Source organism: Arachis hypogaea, chromosome 13, assembly GCF_003086295.3.
Source record: "Arachis hypogaea cultivar Tifrunner chromosome 13, arahy.Tifrunner.gnm2.J5K5, whole genome shotgun sequence".
Classification (NCBI taxonomy): Eukaryota; Viridiplantae; Streptophyta; class Magnoliopsida; order Fabales; family Fabaceae; genus Arachis; species Arachis hypogaea.
The window spans coordinates 45,095,699-45,110,319 of NC_092048.1; positions in this window are offsets into that span (position 1 = coordinate 45,095,699).

Here is a 14,621-nt window from a genome sequence, read left to right on the forward strand (position 1 = left end):
CGGGTAAACCAAGCTGTCCCTAACCATGTGCTTGTGGCGTGAAGGTGTCAAGTGAAAGGCTTGAGACTGAGCGGTTAAAGTCGTGGTCCAAAGCAAAAAGAGTGTACTTAAGAGCTCTGAACACCTCTAATTGGGGACTCTAGCAAAGCTGAGTCACAATGTGAAAAGGTTCACCCAGTCATGTGTCTGTGGCATTTATGTATCCGGTGGTAAATGGTAATACTGGAAAATAAAATGCTTAGGATCACGGCCAAGACTCATAAAGTAACTGTGTTCAAGAATCAACATACTGAACTAGGAGAATCAATAACACTATCTGAATTCTGAGTTCCTATAGATGCCAATCATTCTGAACTTCAAAAGGATAAAGTGAGATGCCAAAACTGTTCAGAAGCAAAAAGCTAATAGCCCCGCTCCTCTAATTAAGACTGATCTTCATAGATATTTTTGGAATTCATTGTATATTCTCTTCTTTTTATCCTACTTTGATTTTCAGTTGCTTGGGGACAAGCAACAATTTAAGTTTGGTGTTGTGATGAGCGGATAATTTATACGCTTTTTGGCATTGTTTTTAGGTAGTTTTTAGTATGTTTTAGTTAGTTTTTATTATATTTTTATTAGTTTTTAAATAAAAATAATATTTTTTGACTTTACTATGAGTTTTTGTATTTTTCTATGATTTTAGGTATTTTCTGGATGAAATTGAGGGACCTGAGCAAAAATCTGATTTAGAGGCTGAAAAAGGATTACAGATGCTGTTAGATTCTGACCTCCCTGCACTCGAAGTGGATTTTCTGGAGCTACTGAAGCTCAATTGGCGCGCTCTTAATTGCGTTGGAAAGTAGATATCCTGGGCTTTCCAGAAATATATAATAGTCCATACTTTGCCCGAAATTTGATGGCCTAAACTGGCGTTCCAAGTCAGCATAAAATTTCTAGCGTCAAAACGCCAGAACTGGCATAAAAGCTGAAGTTAAACGCCCAAACTGGCACAAAAGCTGGCGTTTAACTCCAAGAAAAGTATCTACACATGGAAACTTCAATTCTCAACCCAAGCACACACCAAGTGGGCTCGGAAGAAGATTTCTGCATTAATTACTTATTTCTGTAACCCTAGGCTACTAGTTTTCTATAAATAGGACCTTTTGCTATTGTATTTTGATACTTTTCATCTTTGGAACTTATATGTTCACGTTTGAGGCTGGCGTCATGGCCATGCCTAAACCTTTTGTTCTAATGTATTTTCAACGGTGGAGTTTCTACACACCATAGATTAAGGTGTGGAGCTCTCTGTTCCTCATGAATTAATGCAAAGTACTATTGTTTTTCTATTCAACTCAAGCCTATTTCTTCTCTAAGATATACACTCATTTTTCAACCTGACGAATGTGATGATCCGTGACACTCATCATTATTCTCACCTATGAACGTGTGCCTGACAACCACTTCCGTTCTACTTGTAATAGCTTGAGTGCGTATCTCTTAGCCTCCTGGTTCATGACGCATGGTTGCCTCGCCTGACAACCGAGCCTTCCATTCCATGAGATCAGAGTCTTCGTGGTATAGGCTAGAATCAATTGGCAGCATTCCTAAGATCTGGAAAGTCTAAACCTTGTCTGTGGTATTCCGAGTAGGATCTGGGAAGGGATGACTGTGACGAGCCTCAAACTCGCGAGTGTTGGGCGTAGTGACAGACGCAAAAGGATCAATGGATCCTATTCCAACATGATCGAGAACCAATAGCTGATTAGTCGTGCGGTGACAGCGCATTTGGACCATTTTCACTGAGAGGACGGGAGGTAGCCATTGACAACGGTGAAACCCAACATAAGCTTGCCATGGAAAGGAGTATGAATGATTGGAAGAAGGCAATAGGAAAGCGGAGGTTCAGAAGGAACAAAGCATCTTCATACGCTTATCTGAAATTCTCACCAATGAATTACATAAGTATCTCTATCCTATTTTATATTTTATTCATCTTTTAATTATCAATTCTCCATAACCATTTGAATCTGCCAGACTGAGATTTACAAGATGACCATAGCTTGCTTCAAGCCGACAATCTCCGTGGGATCGACCCTTACTCACGTAAGGTTTATTACTTGGACGACCCAGTACACTTGCTGGTTAGTTGTGCGGAGTTGTGACAAAGAGTTGAGATTACAATTGTGCGTACCAAGTTGTTGGCGCCATTGATGATCACAATTTCGTGCACCAGTATACCTCATCAGACTCAGTCTCATTTTCAATTTCATTATCAATATCATTCTCAATCTCATTAATAATATCCTCTTAAATCTCATCTCAATTCATATTCAATCTTAATTATGCTTATTCATCATCATCCCTTATCATAATCATTTACCATTCATCATCACATTCCATTAACTCTCGTTTCTAACTCCTGTATCCTTAATTACATTGGTTCTAGACTCGTATCGGATATAAAGGTTTAGAAGTCCCGAGAAATAGTTGAGAACTTAAAAAAATTCACTTTTCAGAAAAATAGGGGTGGTCGTGTACGCATACACATGTTCACATACGCGGTAGTGTAAATTCTCCAAACTCGCGTACGCAGACCACCTTCGCATGCGAAGGGGTTGGGCAGTGGAGTTCGCTCGCGTACACAGGACTTACGTCGCATACGCAGCCCAATGTTTGTGTACGCATGGCATATCAAAATAGGAAAAAGCTGTTATGTTGTAAAAAAACAAGTTTTTCAGTCCACATTTCAAACCTTCATAACTTTTTCCAGAAAAATCATTTCTCAACCATTCTTGAACCGTTGAAAAGATCGATAAATAAATTTTTATAATTTTATAAAATTTCCAACTCCGAGGACCAAGATACGGCCCGCCAATTTGGCCAAAAATCAGTTCTTAACTAAAACAGAATTTATCAACTTTTCAAAGATTCATAAGCTAAAACAGTTTTTAACTCAACAAAACAACCCTAAACTACTTCAATCCACTCATTCACAATCAACCAAAACCAAGCCTACTCAATTCACATATTTCACTCCATTCTTATTCATAATCATTGTTAGTCATCACCATACCTCGATCATACTTAATCATTATCCTCGCTCCCAATCTCAAAAACATCATCAAACCTCAATCAAATCCAATTGTCACTAATCATATCTCGATTTCAAGCATAATACTTCAAACAACATATCTCCAAATCAAACACCACACAATTTTCATCACATTCCTTAAAACAACTCTCTTTCTCTCAACTCTTATATTTTAATTCATTCACAACCTCAAACTCACTCTCCTATCTCCAAATCCCTGAATTTATAGTGAATTTAATTTTTAAAATCTTTAGCTAGTTAATCAAACCTCTTTTCGTTGTTATTAAAAATAAAAAAAGTTAAAATTACAAATAAACCAAAACATAAAAATGTGATTCTCTTTAAAATTCTTAAAAATATTCAAGACTTGTCTCTTTTGTTAATTAATTCAAACAAAACTCATTTTTGAAAACATAATCAAAATTTCTTCAAATTCTTAGAAAATTTTTGGCAACTTCTACCCTAAAAAATTTTGTCAGCCATCACAAGTCCCCTCTTATCAACCTCAACTCAACAAAACCAACATTTCAAATCAACATTTCCAAATCCGTCATTCAAGATCAATCATTATCAATTTAAATCAAAGAAAACCAAAATCAACATATTCATTCCATTTTACCAGAAATTCAGAAATAAACCAATTCAACAACAAACACAACAATGACAATCTCAACAAAAAATCATTTACATCACAAACATTCATCCATTTGCGTTAACCTTGTAACACCCTAATAACCTTAAGCCTTACCTCATGCCATAAAGGAAAGGTTAATCAAAGGTTACGATAATTCTAAGGCTTATACATAAATATATATAGAAGGAATAATAATTCTAGAAGCTCGATGAAGAAATAAGCTCAAAAACAGAGTTTTAAAAGTGCAAAATATTCACACATAGCTACACGAAAACAAGGCACAAGATATAGATACGAGATATCCAGACATATATAGATATATAAGTAGAATAGTCATAAAGTACTAGCCGCAACTTGCGGAGTTTAAGCCGCCTAGTTATATACAGACAATACAGAGTTTTCAAAAGTAAAACAGCATATACAATATTTCTCTCAAAGTTAGCCTTTAAGGCAAAATAGAATACAAAAGGGAGAGTACTAAACAAAATATACAAAAGACTTCAAAAGATAATCAAGTTTCTCTGCTCTGTCGCCGTCTCGCAACCCACCGAGGTGGGTTATGACCTGTATCTGAAATATAACAACAGAATATGGTATGAGAACCGGAGGTTCTTAGTAGGGTAACAGTGCCTAGTAATGTAAGATATAAGATTCCGGGACACCAGAGGCAATCCTAGAACTTCATATCTACACAAGATTCAACTTAAAGCATAACTAAAATTAAAACCATAACTTTAAAACCTTTATGAAATAGGGTAAACTATTTTAAGGGATTTCTAACTATCAGTTCATCGCTGTCCCACAGCCTTTACCAGCATAATCGCTATACGATCCCATCGCCACCGCCTACCGAACCTCCTCAATCCCAGTAGAAAACATAAATAATAGCAATGCAAGTAAAACACAATTATAATCATGTATATCAAGTGATTCAAGAACCAATTAAGTATGTTATACAATTAGGCAAACAATGCAAGTTGCCAAAGCAAGCAAACATATAGAATATGCACATGATGAATGCATGTTCTATTAGCTGTGTACATCGTCGGTTCAACTGCCAACCCCACACATTCCCATGGGAACATCGCCTTTCGGTCTTAGAATAAGAACCCCTAGGATATCGTGCCCGAAACACGGTCCAGGATATAGTGCATGCACACTCTTGTGATTCCGAAAGGATGCGAGCGGGATACTCTTACCACAGACCTCACATCTCAATGTAAGCGGGATTAACCACCGTCTTTACGCCACCACCGCGATCTCGACAAGCGGAATTCACCACCGTCCTCGCCAGGCGCATAGCGTCTCAACAATCTCAATATAGAGTAATATATCAGTGGTTTTTAGAAATCATTTTTCAGTACTCAGTAGTCCATCATTCCACTCCGAACCCTAGACTCATTTCAACTATCATCGATCCATACTTTCCACAACTCATTATCTTAATTATCATTACAGTACTCTGCCATCTCACTCAACTAATCCCTTCCTCAGTACTCCAGAAACCTAAAGCTCCGTCTTCTAAATTTTTTTTCGGAAAATACCTAATTAAACTCACTTAGAGCATTCTCTATGTTTAAAAGCATAAAAACAACTTAAGAGATCTTATATAAGTGTTACGGAAGTTTACAAGCTTGTCGGAAAGCTAAAACGGTTAAAAATAAGGTTTTTATTGAAAAACAGGGAAGTGTGCATACGCATAGGGTTGTGTGTACGCACTCCTAGAAGAATTTTCACAAAGTGTGCGTACGCATAGACAATGACGGATCCAGAAAATTTTGATAGTGAGGGTGAAATATATATAACATGATAATAATTTTTATAATAAACATATTACATTTATATAAAAAATTAGCTATCAAATTATCTATTATAAATTTGTGTATAAATAGATATATTATTTAACTTATTTTTAATGTATATTTTGTATTTCAAAATTTATATTTTAAGATTTATTCTATACAAGTGATTATTTTATGTATACGTAACATAATTGTTGTTATAATTATATTTTGTTATTGTAAAATATAATTAGGTTTCAAAATATCTAATTACAAATTAAAATACTAAAATAGTAATTTAAATAATAACATATAATTTAAAATTTAATTTTTTATATTTCATATTTTGAAACCTTGACAATATAATCAAAATGTCTTTTTTTTTGTATATGTCATTAAACAATCATTTAAAACTCAACTTTCATACAATTAGCTCTTGATGATATTCATAGTTGAAAAAGTTCACTCAATTACTGTAGTTATTACGAAAAAAACTAAAGTTAGTTTTAAAAGAAGAAACACAAATGGATAGATAATATTCTTTCGATTCGATTTCTAAGAATGAACACCAATCTTATTTAAATTTAAAAATTGATCATTATAATGGACATCTAATATGAAGTTTTCAAATTGATTATCAAGTGTCGAAATTTAACTACAAATTTATTGTGAGGCCAAATTTAATAATTTAGTGAGGGCAAATAAATATTACTATTATAGTATTATATACTACTCAATAAAATTCCAAATTGTAGTGGGGGCGCTTGCCCCCACACCCATAAAAGTAGATCCGTCCCTGCGCATAGAGGTGTGCGTACACACAGAAGATAAAAATTTTCATTTTAAATGCATGCATAGATACGTGTGAACGCCCTTAATAAAATGCACTTCCCAGTGTGTGCGTACGCATCATGTTGTGTGTACGCACAACTTGCAAAATTCACAGGGTGAGTGTGCGCACTAGAGTGTGCGAACGCTCTCAACAGAAGGCATCTCCTTGTGTGTGTGCGCGCACCATTATGTGCATACGCACGTTTTCAAAGTTTTACAGGGTGTGCGTGCGCACAAGGATGTGCGTACATACAAGTATAAACATAGCCCCTGCTTAGTGCCCACGCACAATAGTGTGCGTGCGCACAATAGTGTGCGTGCGCACACAAACCAGAACTCACAATTTCTGCAACATCATAGAAATTAGATTTTTGACACCAACTTCAAACAATCATATCATTTTCTAATCTATACCGTTTTAAAGCTCTTTGAATTATCTTTAATTTGATATAAAATTTAGTCAATTTAAAAAACTGTAGCTCAAGATATAATCCGCCAAAGTTGGCCAAAAATCCATTTTCACTAAAAATCTCTAAAACTCAAATTTTCCAAAACTCTCAATTTAAAACCAATTATTCCACATCCAATTATACCTAAAATTATATTCACATACTTTCTAAACATTCTAAAACCTACCAACATATAATTTCATCAATTCTATCCACCAAATTCCACTTATAAGACTCAAATATCAATAATTAACAACCCAAAACATCACTTTACCATCCTCAACAATTATTAACACCAACAACCAAATCAAATCCTCATCAACATCATCTTCAACCAACTCAACAATTATCAATCCATATACTAATTAAATCATATTTTCACTATTCCAAACCATTCAAATTCATTGTTCTCCCATTTATCATTACCAAAACTCATAGTCCAACCTCCAAAGCAATTTCACCACACATAATACATATACACACATTTAATCAACTAATACATACAATTTCAACCTATCTTAGGGCCACTAGCCTAAGTGTCTAGAAATATTACATATTACATAGAGGAAACTGAAATCATACCTTGGCCGATTCCTAATATGTGCTATACACCAAACTTATGTCCAATCAAGCTTCCAATCACCAACAATTAATTCACAATTCAAGCTAGACATATATAATTTATCATAAATCAACACCTAGGGTTAATCAAATTCACAAATTCACAAGGTAAAGAGTTTTCTTACCTTCTCCAATGGTGTTTGGAGCACAAACCACCAATAGCCCAACCTTAGATACCACCTAATCAATCAAAACACAAAAACTCACTCAAAATCAAAACCTAAATTTTCGAATTTCTTAGGGTAGAAAACTGGACAGGGATTAGCTAGAAGTAACGAGGTCGGTGAGAGTTTCGCGTAGCTATCGACAGCACACAAATCGGAGCACCGTAGCTCGAGTTATGGCCACCGGAAGTGGAAGATGAATAGTATTTTTCTCTCCTCTTCCTCTCTTCTCTTGCAGCTACTAGGTTTAGTATGGTGGGTGTGAGTTATGAGGTGAATGGGCTCATTTTAAGTGTATTTATATGTTGGGCTTGGGCCCAGTCTAACCTGTTAGCGTTTTGGCCTGTTTGGCGCAACTTTTGGCCAAACCTTTAAAATTAGTGCCCGATTTTCAACTTTAATTATTTTCCTAAGTTTTTCTACAGTTTTTACTACTCTCATATAGTACCGGATAGATTTAAGCCGGTACTGCCGGCTAATTTACCAGTATGCATTTTTACGCAATTTTTTCCACAGAAAATTATATTTTTCAACTCAGAAAAATATACTGCGTCCAAAAATCATATTAAAATTTTCTAATTAACATTCTAAATTTTTGGATCCTATTTTGGACAATTAATTTAATTTAATTAAGCGGCTAATTAATCGCGATTCTTACATTCCCCCCACCAAATAAGAAATTTTGCCCTTAAAATTTGGTTTACCCATCATCTTCATTAAATGTTCCCTTAACTTAAACCAATCTCTCACTATTCACCTTTCCATTCCTCCACGTCAACTCAATTTCTTATTTACATCCTTCATTCTTATTATAATGCCATATCTTAACTGAATTCAAGCCTATGCTGTACTCATCCTTCTCACTCTTAGCTCCCTTTAGTCAACCTCAATACTACATCAGCATTTCAATTCAATGTTCTTAAAATCTATCTTACAAAATCAACAATTTATTCATTACCATCTACACACAAATTCAATTACACCTGTAATCATCTCCAAAGCCTACTCCAAATCAATCTAATCTCACAGTCACAATTAAACTTAGTTTCTAAGAAATCTTTACTTACCTTAAACCACTAAACTCTTCAAGTATTCAAGCTTAAGATACGTCTATTCACTATTCTGCTACCTCTATTCACAACTATCATGTACTATTGCATTCCACAAGCTTCTGTTGCGCCACTCTGATTTTTCTGCCACTAATTAATTAACTAATCCAATTATTCAGTCAAGTCATACATCATTATCGGATTACAAAATCTAGGCTTACTTCTGAACTTCCTCAACTTAACCTAAATAGGGTTTACGCTCATCCTAAGACTAAGTAATAACTTAGGGCCTTATAGCATCTCTATGCCTAACTTAAGGTCTCATTAAATCCTCAATCTCAATACTTGTATTACCTAGGACCTCAATAACAACTAGAGTATCTATTCTGGTTATTCATCTTTACTTTAAGTGCAAAACTACAACTCGACATACTAAACAACCAACGAATTTTCACTTATCATAACTAAATCAAATGCCACTCAATGTTAAACCCAATCAAAATTCAAGCCTAAATTCGTGCCCTTTTATTTTTCTCCTTTTCTACTTGTCTCTGCACTTAAATACTTCGTCAGGTACTAAATGTTATATTAATCATCCTAAAATCTACACGTAAAAACCAAAATCAAATGTGGATATCCATAGGTGGTAACTTAACCTAAAATCATAGTCCTTTAGTAATTTCATCTATCTCTATGGAGGTAGTTCCCTCCTTTCTCTACATCTTCATCATAAGAACAAATGCAGCAGGCTCCAGATCCTGAGTTAGAGAATCCACTTCGCACGACCTCAACTGTCGCGAAGCACAAACTACTACATCCTAATGTTACATTAGAACGCACTCCAAGATTTCCAACGAAGCATTATCGTAGATCCCAACTGGTTCATGAGATTCAAGTAACACAAGCACTGGCAATATAGTTAATCTTTCTTTCAAGTTTTGAAGAATTTCCCCCCATAACCTGATGTTCGTACCAATGGACACCTTTGTGTGTCGACTCACTCATCGGTAACGCCAATTGCAAAATCGAAGCTTCACAACTCCTCGTAAGGTCACACACTCACCGGTTTCATCCTTCGTATTCATAAGTTGTGTCCTAAGGAACTAACATATCGATGGTTGCGTCTAAAGATTGCATGCGATCTCGAAATGAGCTCAAGTTATCTGAAGGAATACCAAGCTCGAAAGAGAGTAAACAATTTTGAAGGGTATCCATAAGAAATTGAAAAGATGTATTGTGTTGTGATCAGATAGGGTTGTAGAAATTAAGAAAATGTACCAGAAAGAGAATTAGAGTGCACCTCAAGGAAGAAATTTCAAATTAATAACTTTTGGTAGAAACAATAAGACAAATTGAATCAGAATATGTCTTTACTGATTTTAAGAGGATCACGAGCCCTCAAATAAAGGCAATTCAACCCAATAGTACACGTTCAGGCTTACATCAAGGAATACAAGATTCGCGCGAGGATATGTGCAAACAAGGAATAGGTTTGGACAAAGTTCAATTTATTCACCAAAAGGGATTCTGGAATAAAGAACTCCAATGCAATTTACAAGGAAAAATAGGTCAGTTCACAAGGATGTATTGGTACTCTCCTTTGTATAAAACCTCACACCGCCATTAAGATTACCGTGCTTCCGTAGCATTACTCCGACTCGTTCGTCTTTAAGAATTGGGTTATTTGGCCACGTCAACAAAAAACGTCCCTAAGTTCTATCAGCTCTAGCGGCAATACTCTACACGGCACAAGTGAGTTTGGTCCTAAATTTGATACTAAATTTGACACCTTTATTCTTAAACCTTTCTCTCCGTCACAAGCTATGTGTAACACGGTGTTCCAATATCACACAATGTAGTTAAAATTTTATAACCAATTATACACCTACCTCTTATCTCAGGCTCCCCTATAGAGTGTTCACAGCGAATACACGACCTTACTGTTAGTTCTGACTCGCATCCTGGTTTCTCCCACAATGGCAATCCTTGGCAATGTGTCCAAACAGTCCACAAGTATAGCATCGACCATTTCCTTTCGCCCGGTAAAACTGGGCATTGTTGTTTCTTCGGAAGTTTCTTTGATCATGAGGATGCTGAATGGCATGTCCGTCCCTTTTGAAGATCTAGCCCCTTGGTGGAAAATACTTTCCACAACCTCTACTGCTGGTACCCCCGCGAGTATCTCTCATTAAAGTCATCTTCCTACTGCAATCCTTCACAACTCTTGTCTCGTTCACCAATTTTGATAATCCCCTAATCTCCAATGGAGCCACAACATGCATGATATCTTCCCTCAGCCTTACTTGGTATTTGATGCATTTCCAGCCCTCACAGAACTCAGGGGCACCTTGACCTATTCTCGAGAACCTACAGAGTTCCTCAAACTTGCTGGTGTATTAAGCTACATTCATGGACCCTTGTTTCAGCTGTAAGAGCTCCAACTCTCTAGCCTCCCTTGTTGACTCATGAAAGTACTTCTTGTAGAAAGCTGCCTGGAATAACGCCCATGTAATGTCCACATTCTGTTGGTGTAGTAATCGGCGCTCTCCTTGCCACCATTTCTGAGCTTCTCCCACTAGTTGATAAGCCGTATATTCCATGAATTGGTCATACGGTACATGTTGAGTTCGCAATACATGCTTCACAGCTTGGAATTAGTTGTCTGCTTCAGTAAGGTTTATCGATCCATTGAAGACCGATGGGTCAACTTTCAGAAAAGTGGCTAGAGTTTTTGGAACACCACTTAAGTTGTTCTCCACACCTTCTTCATTTTCGTTTCTGGTTGATTGCCTTGTCTGCCACATAGCATGAGTAGTCATAGCAGTGCTCACTTGAATCGTGTTAACTAAGTTAGTCGTCGCCATCATGAGTTCAGCGTAATTGTCCGTTGACGGGTTACCTTCACTCTCTCTTTGAGTATGTGTCTAACCTCGTCCGCGAGTCTTCATTCAGGGTCCTGTCCATACCAAGCAATTGATATCAAGGTGATCAGTCTCAATATCTCGAGCCTAATGCTTCAATTATCCCAAAAAGGCACTCACAAACAAGCATGTTATACATATATCAAGTAGATAACCTAAATAGCATGAAAGAAAAATGACCTAGAGTATGCAATGAAGCACAATCGGTCCATCTCTTAGGCTCACGAGGACGAACCGCTCTGATACCACTAAATGTAACACCCTAATTACCCTAAGCCTTACCTCATGCCGTAAAGCAAAGGTTGATCAAAGGTTACAACAACTATAAGGCTTATACATAAATATATATAGAAGGAATAATAATTCTAGAAGCCCGATGAGGAAATAAGCTCAAAAACAGAGTTTCAAAAGCGCAAAAGGTTCACACATAGCTACACAAAACGAGGCACAAGATATAGATACGAGATATCCAGACATATATAGATATATAAGTAGAATAGTCGTAAAGTACTAACCGCAACCCATGGAATTTAAGCCTGCTAGTTATATACAGACAATACAGAGTTTTGAAAAGTAAAACAGCATATACAATATTTCTCTCAAAGTTAGCCTCTAAGGCAAAATAGAATACAAAAGGGAGAGTACTAAAGAAAATATACAAAAGACTCCAAAAGATAATCAAGTTTCTCCATTCTATCACCGTCTCGCAACTCACTGAGGTGGGTTACGACCTGTATTTGAAAAATAACAACAGAATATGGTTTGAGAACTGGAGATTCTCAGTATGGTAACAGTGCCCAGTAATGTAAGATATAAGATTCTGGGACGTTAGAGACAATCCTAGAACTTCATATCCACACAAGATTCAACTTAAAGCATAACTAAAATTAAAATCATAACTTTAAAACCTTTATGAAACATGGTAAAATATCTTAAGGGATTTCTAACTATCAGTTCATCGTCGTCCCACAGCCTTCACCAACCTAACCGCTATGCGATCCCATCGCCAGCACCTATCGAACCTCCTCAATCCCAGTAGAAAACACAAATAATAGCAATGCAAGTAAAACACAATTATAATCATGTATATCAAGTAATTCAAGAAACAATTAAGCATGTTATACAACTAGGCAAACAATGCAAGTTGGCAAAGCAAGCAAACATATAGAATATGCACATGATGAATGCCTGTCCTGTTGGCTGTGATATCATATCGTCGGTTCAACTGCCAACCCGACACATTCCCATGGGAACATCACCTTTCGGTCTCAGAATGGGAACCCCCAGGATATTGTGCCCGGAACACAGTCCAGGATATAGTGCCTGCAAACTCTTGTAATTCCGAAAGGATGCGAACGGGATACTCTTGCCACGGACCTCACATCTCAACGTAAGCGGGATTAACCACCGTCTTTACGCCACCGCCGTGACCTCGACAAGCGGGATTAACCACCGTCCTTGCCAGGCGCATAGCGTCTCAACAATCTCAATATAGAGTAATATAACAATGGTTTTCAGAAATCATTTTTCAATACTTAGTAGTCCATCATTCCACTCCGAATCCTAGACTCGTTTCAACCATCATCAATCCATACTTTCCACAACTCATTACCTTAATCATTATTACAGTACTCCGCCATCTCACTCAACTAATCCCTTCCTCAATACTCCAGAAACCTAAGGCTCCGTCTTCTAAACTTTTTATCGGAAAAATACCTAATTAAACTCACTTAGAGCATTCTCTATGTTTCAAAGCCTAAAAACAACTTAAGAGATCTTAGATAAGTGTTATGGAAGTTTACAAGCTTGTTGGGAAGATAAAACGGTTAAAAATAAGGTTTTTATTGAAAAATAGGAAAGTGTGCGTACTCATAGGGTTGTGCGTATGCACTCCTAGAAGAATTTTCGCAAAGTGTGCATACGCATAGAGGTGTACGTACGCACAAAAGATAAAAGTTTTCATTCTAAATGTACGCATAGATACGTGAAAACGCCCTCAATAGAATGTACTTCCCAGTGTGTGCGTACGCATGATATTGTACGTACGCGCAACTTGCAAAATTCACAGGGTGGGTGTGCACTAGAGTGTGCGAACGCTCTCAATAAAAGGCACTCCCTGTGTGTGCGTGCGCACCATTATGTGCGTACGCACGTTTTCAAATTTTTACAGGGTGTGCGTAAGCACAAGGATGTGCATACGCACAAGTATAAACATAGCCCCTGCTCAAAGCCCGTGCACAACAGTGTGCATGCGCAATGAAACCAGAACTCACAATTTCTGCAACATCACAGAAATCAAATTTTTGACACCAACTTCCAACAATCATATCTTTTTCTACAAAATTTTGATTTCTATAAAATATATACCGTTTTAAAGTTCTTTGAATTATCTTTAATTTGATAAAAAATTAAGGCAATTTCAAAAACTATAGCTCAAGATATGATCTGCCAAAGTTGGCCCAAAATCTATTTTTACCAAAAATCTCTAAAACTCAATTTTTTCAAAACTCTCAATTTAAAACCAATTATTCCACATCCAAAACAGTTCCAATATACCTAACTTTCTAAACATTCTAAAATATACCAACATGTAATTTCATCAATTCCATCCACCAAATTCCACCTATAAGACTCAAATCTCAATAATTAACAACTCAAAATATCACTTCACCATCCTCAACAATTATTAACACCAACAACCAATACAAATCCTCATCAACATCAATATCAACCAACATCATCTTTAACCAACTCAACAATTACCAATCCATACACTAATTAAACACATTTCCCCTATTCCAAACTATTCAAATTCATTGTTTTTCCATTTATCATTACCAAAACTCATAGTCCAATCTCCAAAGAAATTTCACCACACATAATACATATACACACATTAAATCAACCAATACATACAATTTCAACCTATCTTAGGGCCACTAGCCTAAGTGTCCAGAAATATTACATATTACATAGAGAAAACTGAAACTATACCTTGGCTAATTCCCAATATGTGCTATACACCAAACTTATGTCCAATCAATCCTCCAATCACCAACAATTAATCTAAAACTCCAATAATTCACAATTCGAGC